The following is a 14,126-nucleotide window of genomic DNA, read 5'->3' as shown; positions in this document are numbered from 1 at the left end:
CGTTTTCATACCACACTTTTGGCATTTCCGTAGCTCAGCACCCGTCCAGGTCATCAGCCTGGTCATCCCCCCCCCCATCCTTAGGCATCTGCAGGTGGAAAAGGAAGGGTTGCACTGTGAGGTGACATATTACACGTTAGTTTGTACTGTGTGTAAATACATTGCACCATGCAGCCTCTCAAACCTGAGCAATAATCCTATAATGCCGCCTTCCTGCATCCTCCTTTTTCCATTTCCTACCCTGCCTCTATCCTTATACAAGTGACTGAATAGCTACCCCCATGGAATTTCTAACGTCCCATTAAGCCCTGTTGTCATTAGACTTTTCACTAAGCTTGTTCAGTAAATAGCGCATTACCTTTGTTCTAAATGACCGTGAAAGAGAACTTGTACTAAGCTTCAAAAGAAGGGGCTGTTATCCCTTGTATTAGCATAAAGGTTGTAAGATGTTGCCACCACATTGCTGGCAGGTACACTGCGCATAGGCTCCTTGCACCCTTCTGATTCCTGTACATAATTTGCTCTACACCCTGCTCATGCTATTGCACCTGTGACTGTTTGCCACCCAAGTTACACAAAATGACTTAGATTTTGCTGTGATTATTCTGCTTTGCTTATTCCATTTCCGAATTTCCAGCACATTCCGCCTTATTGGCAAGCTAACGTGCACTGTGTAGTTATGCGTAACCCATTTTTTAAAATGTTTTTTTTATTCATACTCTGTTAAAGGGCCCATCTACTTTGCACCCAGCTTCAGCAATATTACTTCCCTGCTAAGGCAAAGCATGTACCCCTTCAAAACTTAACTTAGTTGCTGTGAGAACTATGGTTCCACCCCTGTGCCCTCATGTATTCATTACTTCTTATACAATTGCATGAATTGACTTTAACAGAATTCTAACAGCAAAAGATTTTGTATAAAGCAGCAGATTAACCCCGCACTTTTCAGGAAGTAACGTAAGTTGCTCTGGCCTGCCAAAGGTTATATATATAGCCCACACTAATATGGAAATAGATTCCATGATCACTAACTTTCTAGCCAGAGGCTACAAATAGGAGGAACTGCTCCAAGCCAAAGAAAAGAAAAGGCACTCAGCATCCCCAGAGTGTCCACCCTAACACCGAAAGTCATTTCCTCGCAGACCACCCAAAAAAGAGTCCCCTTTGTACAAAAATACAGCAATTCAAGTCCCACATTGGTCCAAAAAAGTAAGCGACTCTGGCCCATTGTGGCCACAGATCCCACTGTGGATTCCCTACATAATAGCACCCTGATGCCCAGCTTTTCACGTAACAGGAATTTGAACGACTGGCTTGTCAGAAATGACATTTCCTCCTTCAAAGCTCCTAAACCCTCCAACTTTTTGACTAGGAAAGCGGGGTGCTACAAATGCACCGGGTGCACCACTTGTAGTTTCCTGGAAACAGGAGCCTCATTGGAAATGGTAGGAATGATGTAGTCCTATGGGAATTCCCATAGGACTACATCATTCCTACCACTTCCAAACCACCTTCAACAGAAACTGATTCTGGGATTGCAGACCCGCTCATTTACCATCCGGACCCCCGTCCAATTTGGATTACAATATTGCAATTAAAGAAGAGGTTGAGGACACCATCCCTTTTGATTCCATCTAGCGGTGGGAGCTGGTGATTTGTGCCATCCTGGGCCACTCCTGGACACTACATCTTGTCCTCCCTCCCTATTGCTAATTTGGGGATGCCACTACAATTCTGTTTGGACTTTTGGGACTCTCCTGGTCAAATCCACCCTCATGGTTTGGTGAGAAACCAGTATCCATTTTATATTGTATTTTAACATTCATGCAATCTGGCTACATGTTCTTTTTTACAATTATTATTAAATATTTGTGATAGATCTAACCAATCTGAATCTTCTTTTATAATTATATATTTACTGTTTATTTTTCATTATTTTAGCGCTGCTCAAATCTTTTTGCTTTTTCTCTGCTGCTTTCTGGATGTTCTTGCTGAATAAAGACAATCCTTTCTGCATCACCTGTTGCTATTTCTGATCCTCCCCCTATACCTGTCCTGTCCTTAAGTATGGGTATACGCCCCCGGGGAGGGGCCTGCTCCCTATAGCCCTCTCTTACCTCCCCCCTTCTTTCCTCCCCCTATCGCTTCCCTACTATCTCCTTGCCCCCTTCCTAATACCAGCAAGACAATGGGGCATACCTCCTGGCCTTGGGCACCCAGACTAATAGTTTATGGTCTCTCCAAGCTAATCGCCACTTGCTCCTATTTCTGGGAATCAGTAGTGCAGTGGTTGCAAACTTAGATTCTTCACTGTGCATTCTCCCCCTATTTGTGGGGGATCTCCCTGCAGTCTGTCCACTGGCATCTCTCCTGGATGCATTGCTGGGGGCATTTTATGCCTCACGAGGTTTCCTACCACTCACCCAGACCATACTCTCCAAAGACTCACACCTCCTGTCCTGCTTCTAGGGTACCTTGAAAGTGTGGATCTTCCTTGTTTCTTCTACTGCTGCCTCATGCTGTGGCTGCCTACCTTCCACTGATCTCTCCTGCTGCTCTCACACTGTGCTCTCCTTTCCATAAGGCATGGGGCTATGGAATATAATACTGCCTGTTCTCCACAGCCCCAGCCTGGGCTCTTACCCCTGGACACGCTCTCGCGTGTATTGTATTATCTTCCTCAGTTCACACTCAACTATAGCCTGTCCTTTTTTCTAAAACCGTAACATCCTGTCCTAACCCCCTTCACTTCCTGTCCTATCCCCTTACATGTAGTAGGATCTGGAAGAACTGGTTTGGGGATCATTAACTCCCCCACTCACTGATAAGTCTGCATAGCTATTCTAAAACCCCTGCAATGCCTGCAGCTCAGCTAAAGGCTGGGATGCCACATACACCCCTGCTATAATCTTGCATGTCCTCATGCAAACCGATCCTTAACATAAAACATGATAAACCAGCATAATTGGAGTATATAAGAGAGACTGCGAACCACGAATACTGTTACAGCTGCTGTATATGGGAGTGTGTAAGGCTCCCTACTAAGTACAAATCAAGAAAAAGGAGGATATACAGCTCTTGGGTTAGTCTAACCCAAGTGCTGTATATCCTCCTCTTTCATAATTGGAGTATATATTACACAATATAATGAGCACCTGAACAGGAAACATGATAAACCAGCATAATTTCAGTATATATTACACAACATAACGAGCACCTGAATAGGAAACATGACATGCAATACATCACATAAAACACATACTGCTTCCTTTTTACTGTGAATTACAGTCCTGAGTCACAGATTTTAAATGTTTGAACATCTTCTGGCAATTGTACTGAACACTAAAGGCCCCCATACACTATGCTGTTTGGTCCCAATTTCACCCGATTCAGATGGATCGGGCAGTGAAATCAGGCCAAATTGCAGGTTTAGACACCCGGTCCGACCCGATGCACGGTTCCGTGTGCATTGGGTCAGAGTCGGCAGGTCGGACCGGCTGCACATAAGATTTGCTAAATCTTATGTGCAGCCAGGCAGGGGACACAGATGTGGTAGGTGGTGGACACCGGCAAGGGAGGGGGCGGGGGACGCCGGATAAGGAGTCGGGCAGGGGGAGCCAGAGCAGGGAGCTGTCAATTATCCATCTGGGCAGGTGGATGGAGCAGGGGCCAGGGGACGCTGCTAGTAGTGCATAGGCAGCTGACACTGCGGGGCACACAGGCGGCAGTAACATAGAGCCGAGCAGGGGGAGCTGGGAGCTGTCAGTACTGAAAAAAAAGCCCATACAATGAATGGGCAGCCTGTGATTGGCTGAGTGCTCTCTCAGCCAGTCAGCAATTGGCTGAGAGAGCGATCTCCCAATCATTGTATGGGATTTTTTCAGTACTGACAGCTCCCGGCTCCCCCTGCCCGGCTCTATGTTACTGCCGCCTCTGTGTCCCCCGCAGCGTCCACTGCCTCTGCACTACTAGCAGCGTCCCCCCCCCGCCGCCTCGCAGTGTCCCCCACCCGAAACCTCAATTTCCCCCGCCCCCCTGCTTCCTCCACCTTGCAGCTTCCCTGGAGTTGCAAATGATACATCATTTGCAAAACTTTGCACATCAAGTGCCAAAACGTGTGTCCCCCTCCCGGGGAGCTGCAGGGGGAAATCAGGTCCGACTTGTCCTTAGGACAAGCCGGACTAATGTATGGGGACCTTTAGAACCTGCCACTGCCGGTCCTTCCTCCCCAGTTCACTAAGTCAAAAGAGATAGGTGGGTTTCATGGGCCACTCCCAATAAAGTTTTCCCCAAATTGTCAAATAAATTGCAATGTTGTTTGCGGATGCCAAATGTGGTTCCCGGGCCGGGGGATTGGAGTGGAGGAAAGATTGGTAACAGCAGGCCATCTAGTCACAATCAGCAAGCAGTTTATTCACAGTACAGACAGAATTATTGTCATGGTTATCACATATTAATCCTTATTCTCTCTCCAGCACAATCTTCATATAGGTTACATCATATTGCAACAGTTCAGCTTTGACTCTCAGTCGCTTCAATGGCAACAGCAGCATAAACAATGATGGAACAGCAATACATTACATCCCAGTGCATTCTGGGAATCAGTACTGCGGCGGTTGCAAATTGAGATTCTTTTTGTTGCATTCTCCCTCACTGGGGGATCTCTCTGCTGTCTATCTACTGGGATCTCTCCTGGATGCATTGTGGGGGGCCTTTCATACCTCACGTGGTTTCCTTCCACTCACCCAGACCATCCTCTCCCAAGACTCACACCTCCTGTCCTGCATCTAGGGTACCCATGGGGAAGTACATAGAAGTCTTAGTTGTGCTGGTCAGACATTTCTAGCTGTGTAACGTCACATTATCTTGCTGGAAGATCCCAGCGGCCTCAGCATGTATGGTTGCATGTTATTTGCAAGGATGGATTCATAACTAAATCAGTTGAGGGCTGCCACATGGATGACTGGGTCCAGAGAATGCCATGATAACATTCCCCAGACCATAACACTGCCGCCACCAGCTTGTGTCCTGCCAGCAATGGTTGCAGGGTGATTGTTCTCAGATGTTTCTCATCTGACATGCCAACGTCCATCCATTCAATAAAGCTGAAAATGTGACTCATCAGAGAAGGAAACCCTTCCCCAATCAGCGGAGGTGTAATTCTGCTGGGCACATTGAAGCTTTTTTTGACAAAACACCTACTTCCACATAGATGCAGAGATCGTCATTAGCTGCAGAGCCCACATGCAGCAGGGTTTGCTGAGCTGTCTGGTAGCTCTCAGGTTCATGTTGATGGTGAGCTGCTCCACTGTAGCACGTCGGTTTTTCCTCACACAACTTTGGAGCCAACGTTCACCTCTTACTGTACATCAATGGCATTTGGTGATTCTCAGTTCTTTCATCAGTTACTAACAATGGTCCCATTTGTCCAGTCACGATACACAATAACCACAGCGGCATGTTAACAGATCACAATCTGCGCTGTTTCAGAAATACTGCCACCCTTGCCCGAAGGCTGATAATTATCCCTCTTTGCACATCAGATAAATTCCCCCTTTTTTCATGACAGCAATGAGTTATGTGTGCAGGTGGCCTATTGCACACCTTATATACCCACCAAGCCAGTGCATGACACATGATGTACTTCATGGGCTACATGCTGCCATCATATGTAGGAGGTGGTCATAATTATGTGACTCATTCAGTGCATTTATATAGTCTCTCCTGTGTGACTCCTCTGATGTGGGATAAGCTTTGACTTCTGGGAAAAACATTTGCTGCATTCAGAACATTTATATGGTTTCTCTCCTGTGTGACTCCTCTGATGTATAACAAGCTGTGACTTACGGGGAAAACATTTGCTGCATTCAGAACATTTATATGGCTTCTCTCCTGTGTGACTTCTCTGATGTAGGACAAGCTCTGACTTCTGGGAAAAACATTTGCTACATTCATAACATTTATATGGTTTCTCTCCTGTGTGAATCCTCTGATGTTTAACAAGATGTGATTTTGAGGAAAAACATTTGCTGCATTCAGAACATTTATATGGTTTCTCTCCTGTGTGACTCCTCTGATGTCGGACAAGATGTGATTTTGAGGGAAAACATTTGCTGCATTCAGAACATTTATAGGGTTTCTCTCCTGTGTGACTCCTCAGATGTACAACAAGATGTGACTTACGGGGAAAACATTTGCTGCATTCAGAACATTTATATGGCTTCTCTCCTGTGTGACTCCTCTGATGTAGGACAAGCTGTGACTTACGAGTAAAACATTTGCTGCATTCAGAGCATTTATATGGCTTCTCTCCTGTGTGACTCCTCTGATGTAGGACAAGCTCTGACTTATTGGAAAAACATTTGCTGCATTCAGAACATTTATATGGTTTCTCTCCTGTGTGACTCCTCTGATGTCGGACAAGCTGTGACTTATGGGAAAAACATTTGCTGCATTCAGAACATTTATATGGTTTCTCTCCTGTGTGACTCCTCTGATGTCGGACAAGATAATCCTTGTGGGAAAAACATTTGCTGCATTCAGAGCATTTATATGGTTTCTCTCCTGTGTGACTCCTCTGATGTAGGACAAGATGTGACTTCTGGGAAAAACATTTGCAGCATTCAGAACATTTATATGGTTTCTCTCCTGTGTGACTCCTCTGATGTATGAGAAGCTGTGATTTATATGTAAAGCCTTTGTCACACTCAGAGCACACATGTGGTCTCTTTCCTATGAGACTCATCATGTACGAGATAAGAAATATTAAATTGTTGAATGTTTCTTCTATCCAGAAAATGGTCACTTAGGTTAATCCTCCAGGTGTAAGAAGAAATGAGGACTTTAGTTGCCTGGATCAGAGAACAACGTCCCTCTGAGCAGGATTTTGACTAAGAATATTCGAAGACATTGTGTATTCGTCCTGTAAGAAATTTAAAAAGTTAACATAGTTCAACTATTATTTGTTATTTCTAGGTTATATCGTGTAATGGACATTATATATACAGTATATATATATATATATAATATATATATATATATATATATATATATATACGAGGGTACAGAAATTTTCACAGGGTGCAGGGGACTGTATAGGTGGTGACACGCAGGTGGGACTGTATAGATGGTGACACACAGGGAGCAGGGGACTGTATAGGTATAGGTGGTGACACACAGGGTGCAGGGGCAGTGGCGTAACTACATTTTGGGCGCCCCCCCCGCCGTTAAAGGGAGGGCGCCCAGCCACTCACCCGCCCCTCCGCCCGCCGCACCAACCCCGCAGTCTAGATGTTCATATCTGTAGGTACCTGGGGGAGCGGCAGGCGAGGACCGCAGGCAGCGCAGATGGAGACCGGGGGCGCGGCGGGAGAATAGGAAGAAATCCCATTCAAAAGAGCGGGTGGCCGCTGATTGGCTGAGCTCTCAGCCAATCAGCGGCCGCCCGGTCTTTTGAATAAGATTTCTTTATATTCTCCCGCCGCGCCCCCGGTCTCCATCTGCGCCGCCTGCCGCTCCCCCAGGTAGCCGTCAATGCAGGTTGGGGGGACGCTGCGAGGCGGCTGGGGGGACGGACGCTGCGGGGGACACAGAGGCAGCAATTACTTACAGCTGAGCCGGGCAGGGGGAGCCGGGAGCTGTCAGTACGGAAGAAAAAAAAAAAAGCCCATACAATGAATCGGCAGCCTGTGATTGGCTGAGCGCTCTCTCAGCCAGTCAGCAATTGGCTGAGAGAGCGCTCAGCAGCCAATCACAGGCTGCCCATTCATTGTATGGGCTTTTTTTTCTTCAGTACAGACAGCTCCCGGCCCCCCCTGCCCGGCTCAGCTGTAAGTAATTGCCGCCTCTGTGTCCCCCGCAGCTTCCGTCCCCCGCAGCGTCCGTCCCCCCAGCCGCCTCAATGCCCCCCTGCCCCCTGCTCCCTTGCACATAACTATAGCACTGCAGCCCCCAGCGCCCGCACATGCATAACGCCCCCCGCGGTCGCGGGCACTGTGGTGTTATAGTTACGCCCCTGTGCAGGGGACTGTATAGGTGGTGACACGCAGGCTGCAGGGGACTGTATAGGTGGTTACACATAGTGTGCAGGGGACTGTAGGGGGTGTGACACACAGGGTGAAGGGGACTGTGGGGTGTGACACACAGGGTGCAGGGGACTGTAGGGGGTTATACACAGGGTCTGTGGGGGTGTGTGAGACACAGGGAACTGTGATTTTTTTAGTCTAATTCAGGGTCGCCAACCCTCCCGGAATGGCCGGGAGGATCCCGAAAATCGGGTACCCCTCCCGGTCCCCCGGAAAGGGGGGCAACCCTCCCAGATTCCGGCAGTCTCCTTCCCCCCCTCATGTACCTTGTGGTGGCGGAAGCGTTAAATTGCCGCGATTCGCGGCATTTCGGTGAAAGGGGTGGGGCTAAATATGCAAATCGTGCATATTTCGCCCCGCCCCTTCATCGGAGACCCGCTTATTGTGGTATTTGCATTACTGGGGGCAGGGACTGATGATGTCTCCATCAGGCCCCGCCCCCAGAAGTGATGTTGACAGTCTCCTCTCCGGGGTTCTCCCGGAGAGCAGATTGTAGAAGTCGGCAACCCTGGTCTAATTCCATGTTTATCTCATGCATCCTGCGTTACCTACATTCCTCTGCACATTGGCCTTTATTCAGATCTGATCGTAGTACAAATTTGTTTGGAAAATGGGCAAAACCATGTGCACTGCAGGTGGGGCAGATGTAACATGTATAGAGAGAGTTAGATTTGGGTGAGTTATTTTGTTTCTGTGCAGGGTAAATACTGGCTGCATTATTTTTACACTGCAATTTAGATTTCAGTTTCAACACACCCCACCCAAATTGAACTCTATCTACACATGTTACATCTGCCCCACCTGCAGTGCACATGGTTTTGCCCATTTTCCAAACAAATTTGTACTGCGATCAGATCTGAATAAGGGCAATTATGTGTTGCTGCCCCCACTACAGTCACTGCACCCCATGTGTAACCCCCTTAAGGTCCGCTTTTCCCTGTGTGTTGTCCCCTATTTAATTAGCATCTCAACTGAATCCCAATCCCAGTAAAATATGAAGACAAAAGCATTAAAAAAAATGGAATTTATATGTTGATATGTTTCATGTTTTTAATATTATTATGTAAGGCAACAAAGTAGTTTGACCTAAGTTAAAAGTATAAACAATTCTGTTTGATAAATACATTTTTTTTTGCATTTTGCGCAAAACAGTGATGTTATACAGTATGAACATATTCATTAAACATTTAAAAAAAATCCAATGTTTACTCTTACAGTGAAATTTTACATTCCATAGACAAAAAACCCTCCTGGTTTCACATGTCCCATTAGCATTTGAGTGGAAGAGTTACAGCAGGTTTCTGAAATACCAGATCATGTATAAGAAGCCTCAATGGGACATGTGAAACCAGGAGGTTTTTTTTGTCTATGGATATGTGTTTGTGTGATATATATATCTATATATATCTATATATATCTATAGAGAGATGCAAGGTCCGGCACTCCACTGGTTACTATACTGGTTACTTGCTCCGGTGCCCTCCTCAGACTGCTAGGTCCCAACATACACGATAGCAAAGGCGTCACTCGGAGACAGATGAATGAAAACTTCACTGCTTTATTAAGCATAAGGTGATAACCAACACCAGTGTTTCGAGCCGCTGAGGACGAGCCTGCGGCTCGAAACGCTGGTGTTGGTTATCACCTTGTGCTTAATAAAGCAGTGAAGTTTTCATTCATCTGTCTCCGAGTGACGCCTTTGCTATCATGTATATATATATATATATCTATATATATTATAGCCATCACCCACAACCTCTCAAATGTGGTTTGCCCTACCCCCAGTTACTGTGCCTACATATAATATGCAGTGATCACTGAGGAAATGAGGCATATTGACACCATGACAAAATAAATGTGTTACTTGTTTAGTTGCACGGCGGCAGATGCGATGCGATTTGATGCAATTTTGTACCTGTTCATAACCCCACTATCCACTAGAATAGAGAATAGAATATAATCAACTTTATTGGCCATGTATGCTTGCGCACACTAGGAATTTTTTGTTTATTACAGTGCAGCATCAAGCAGGGATGAGGGGGGAGCATTACATACCTTACATTGAGACATTACATAATGGGGGCACATGCTCGTTGAGCTGCGCAGCACCTAGGCAGCCAATCAGCGGCGCCACTGGTTGTTGCAGCAGCCAGGTGGGTAACAATATGAGCAGGAGCAGTACAGTTATCACACGGGAACACATATCCGCCGAGCTGCACAGCGCCTAGGCAGCCATCAGCGGCGCCACTGGTCACTGCAGCAGTCAGGCAGGTGAAAATATAAGCACAGACAGTACAATTATCACACAGGGAATATATATCCGCTGAGCTGCACAGCGTCTAGGCAGCCATCAGCGGCACCACTGGTCGTTGTAGCAGCCAGGTAGGTAACAATACAGGCAGGGACAGTACAGTTATTACACAGGGAACACATATCCGCCAAGCTGCACAGCGCCTAGGCAGCTATCAGCGGCGCCACTGGTCCTTGCAGCAGCCAGCTGGGTAACAGTATGAGGTAACAGTATGAGCAAAGACAGCACAGTTGTAACAGAGACAGTACAGTTATCACACAGGAGACACGGGATACATATGGCTGAGTGCACAGTTCCTAGGCAGCCATTGCAGCGCCATCTTCAAGCTTCCTGTAGGGAGAGCTGTGGGCGGCATGGGTGGTGGTGGCATGGGTGGTGATGGCGGCGATGGGGGGGTTGGGGGAAGAGAGAGTCACTGAAGCCTGGGCGGAGTCAGTCAGGGCTGGGGCTGGAGTTGGAGGGGGGGGGGGGAGTCAGTGAGGCCTGGGCAGGGTCAGGGAGTTGGGCCCTGGGTCGAGACTGGAGTCTCTCTCCTGGGGATGTGAGCTGGAGCGCATGATCCGGCTAGCACTGGACAGGGGGGGCTACCACTGGAGCCCTCGTGCAGCTTCCCCTCCCCTCTCTCTCCGATGGCCGCCGGGAGCCTGGATGCCGCATCGCCGGTGTCTGTGTAGGGCCTCCACTAGGCCGGACCACCGCTGTCTCCATGGGCACAGTGTGCGTCCACCGCTGACCCCGGGCTGATGGTGCTGCGGGGGGGGGGGGGTGTGAACCACTGCGCTGCTGGGCTCCGGCCATCCTGCTGCTGTGCTCCGGTTCTCTGTGTTCACCGCCGGGGGTGTATAGCGCTGCTCACCACCGGGGGAGCACAGCACTGCCTCCTCCTCTCCCCCATCGCCGCCACGCTTCATGCCGCCCGCTGCTCCGGAGGCCGGGGATGGTGGAGCTTTGTGTATGGGGGACCAGAGCTCTACATGCATGCGACCTCCCCGGCCTCCACAGGAAGAAGTAGTACGCATGGAGATGATTTTATATATATTACAAGCCCAAAGCATGGTGAGTTTAGCGATCCCTGCCATAGGATGCGGATTACTTTACATGTATTCAGCGTCCCCTTGCGGGGCTCACTGCACTCGCCACAGAATACATGTAAAGTAATCCGAACCCCCTCATGGAGCTCGCTACGCTCGCCACGCTTCAGGCTCGGTGGCTCGCTGCTCTCACCACACTATATAAAATCAACTCCATGCATAGTGGATAGTGGGGTTATGAACAGGTATAAAATCGCATCGAATCGCATGCAAATCACATGCGATATCTGCCGCCGTGAAACTAAACAAGTACCAAAAAAACTCCAAAAAGGTTACAGCCATGATCTCCTCAAAAAAGCATTCAGTAAAGCTGTAGCAACCCCAAAACACCTAAGTGAGCCAGCTGCAGGGCGCAATAAAACAGAAAATTCACTTATTTGGGTAACAACTATACAACATCCAGCAAGCAGCTCACAAAGACAACTAAACAAACCTGGCCGATCATACAATCCCACATCTCTGCCAAAACCAAACCTCCAAACACATTTTTTTGACTAAACAAACCTGGTAATTATAGATGCCTCAGTTGTACAACCTTCTCATTTATGGAAATCGACCATCAATTCGCCCACCTGCATACTTGCCTACCTGACCCTCTCCATGCGGGAGAAAATGCTCTGTACCAGGACTTCCCTGGTAATGTATGATTTATGTGCCCTCTACCCCTTGCGGGTGATGGATGACGTGTATGTACTTTTAGATTATGCGCTTTATGCTTGTTATGTCATCTCTAGGTTCCTGCTTTGTTTCTTGTTTACTGTTACTATGGTGATGGGTGCACTGTGGACGTACAGCGTGTCCTGGATTGCTGCCGTCATCTGACAGCGCGGCCCGGCTGATTCCCGCCGCCAGATTGCGTATCGTTCACTGGGTGAATATTTAAGGTATTTGCTTTATGTGTACTTTGTTCTTAAGCCTGATGACAATGTCTGTGTGACATTGAAATGTTGCAAATAAACCTATGTTTCTACCGGACTAACTGTATTATCCTTGGAGTGCTGCACACCCGCTGTGTATATATATATATATATATATATATATATATATATATTTGGAAAAAAAAAAGTTGTGCAGGTGTTGCTAATGTTATTTATCAAACTCAAATGAGTCCAGCTGTGAATGCCTTTTTTCAAAAGAGGCACACAATTTCACCAAAGTCCAAAGATATAGACTGCAGCTCCCTCAATGGACAAAGCCAACATCCAGTATTGTAGTAGCTGCTTGCAAACTGCTATATTTAGGTAACTCATATCATCTGTTACACCAGTATTGTAGTAGCTGCTTGCAAACTGCTATATTTAGGTAATTGTGCAAATATTTTTTATAAGATTTGAAAGTGAGTGTGAATTTATTAGTGGCTGGGATGGTATGTAACCTCTTACCATTTGTTATCTTAGTTTTATTGCTAGTGGAAGAGGGGCTCTGGCTGGGTGGGGTCTCAATCAATTAACTTAGAAACAGCTTTTAGTATATATTGTGAACACAAGGCTGACCTCAGCCTGGCTGACTATTGCAAGCTGACTATTGTTAGTTTGTCATATTTTAAAGTAGGAATATTTTTAAGTAGGGCGAAAACAGTTACATAGATTAAAGCTTGGACTTAAACTGGACAGAAACTGCAAAACAACTTAACATCTTCGTATCAAAGTGAATCAGAAAGACACCAGCAACCCAGAAAACCAAGAGACTGCTTTGAGTGAGCTCACTTCATTCTCACATCATACTACTCCTGGCTGCTTAATCTGCCTATTCAGCTGTGATATCACCATTTCTCCATCTGCTAAAACTTTTTGAATATCACTCTTTATGCTTGTACTTGCACTGTCTGTTTTGAAAATGCCCAGCTGTACCTCTTATGACTTTACCTCTCTTGCTGTTCCATTGAGAGTAGGTGTCCTGATTATTTTATTCTTGGCCCTCTTCTCTATCTCTACATGTCCTCTCTGGGTGAACTTATTTGCTCACTCAACTTCCACTATGCCGAAAATACAAAAATCTACCCCTCGTTTCCTGATCGTTCTCCTTCCATCCTAACTCATATCTCCAACTGTCTCTCTGCTGTCCACTCTTGGATGACCCAGCGCTTTTTTAGACTTAAAATATCAAACACTAAGCTGACCTCTTCCGACCCTCCTGCATAAAACCTGACCATCTCTCATCCTAACCTGTTTATGCTCACCTCTCCCCCTTCTGTGTTACCCCTGTCTGTCTAACCCTCCCCTTTAGAATGTAAGCTCTCACGGGCAGGGCCCTCTCTCCTCATGTGCCTTTCTTAGAATATATAAACCACTGCCACCCTGATAATTGCTTCAGTGTCCTGTCCCCTGATGCAACTATCTGTATTAACCATGTACTTGTCCTAAACTGTCTTGTAATGTAATTTTGTTTTGTGTTTGCTCATAACTATGCTCTGTACAGCGCTGCGGAATTTGTATGCGCTATATAAGAAACTGTTAATAAATAAATAAATAAATAAATCCAGGGTCAGGAAGTAAGAGATCTAAAAAATATAGAGAATAGAGGTGCGCTACATGGTGCATGTAAACAATATATTAATTTGGAGACAGGTAACTCCTTCAAGACAGATAAAAGCAAGTGCTCGTACCAATATAAAATACACTGTGGGCTGGTTACCACACA

Source organism: Crinia signifera, chromosome 4 (genome assembly GCF_055691185.1).
Source record: "Crinia signifera chromosome 4, ASM5569118v1, whole genome shotgun sequence".
Classification (NCBI taxonomy): Eukaryota; Metazoa; Chordata; class Amphibia; order Anura; family Myobatrachidae; genus Crinia; species Crinia signifera.
This window is presented reverse-complemented; position numbering follows the sequence as displayed.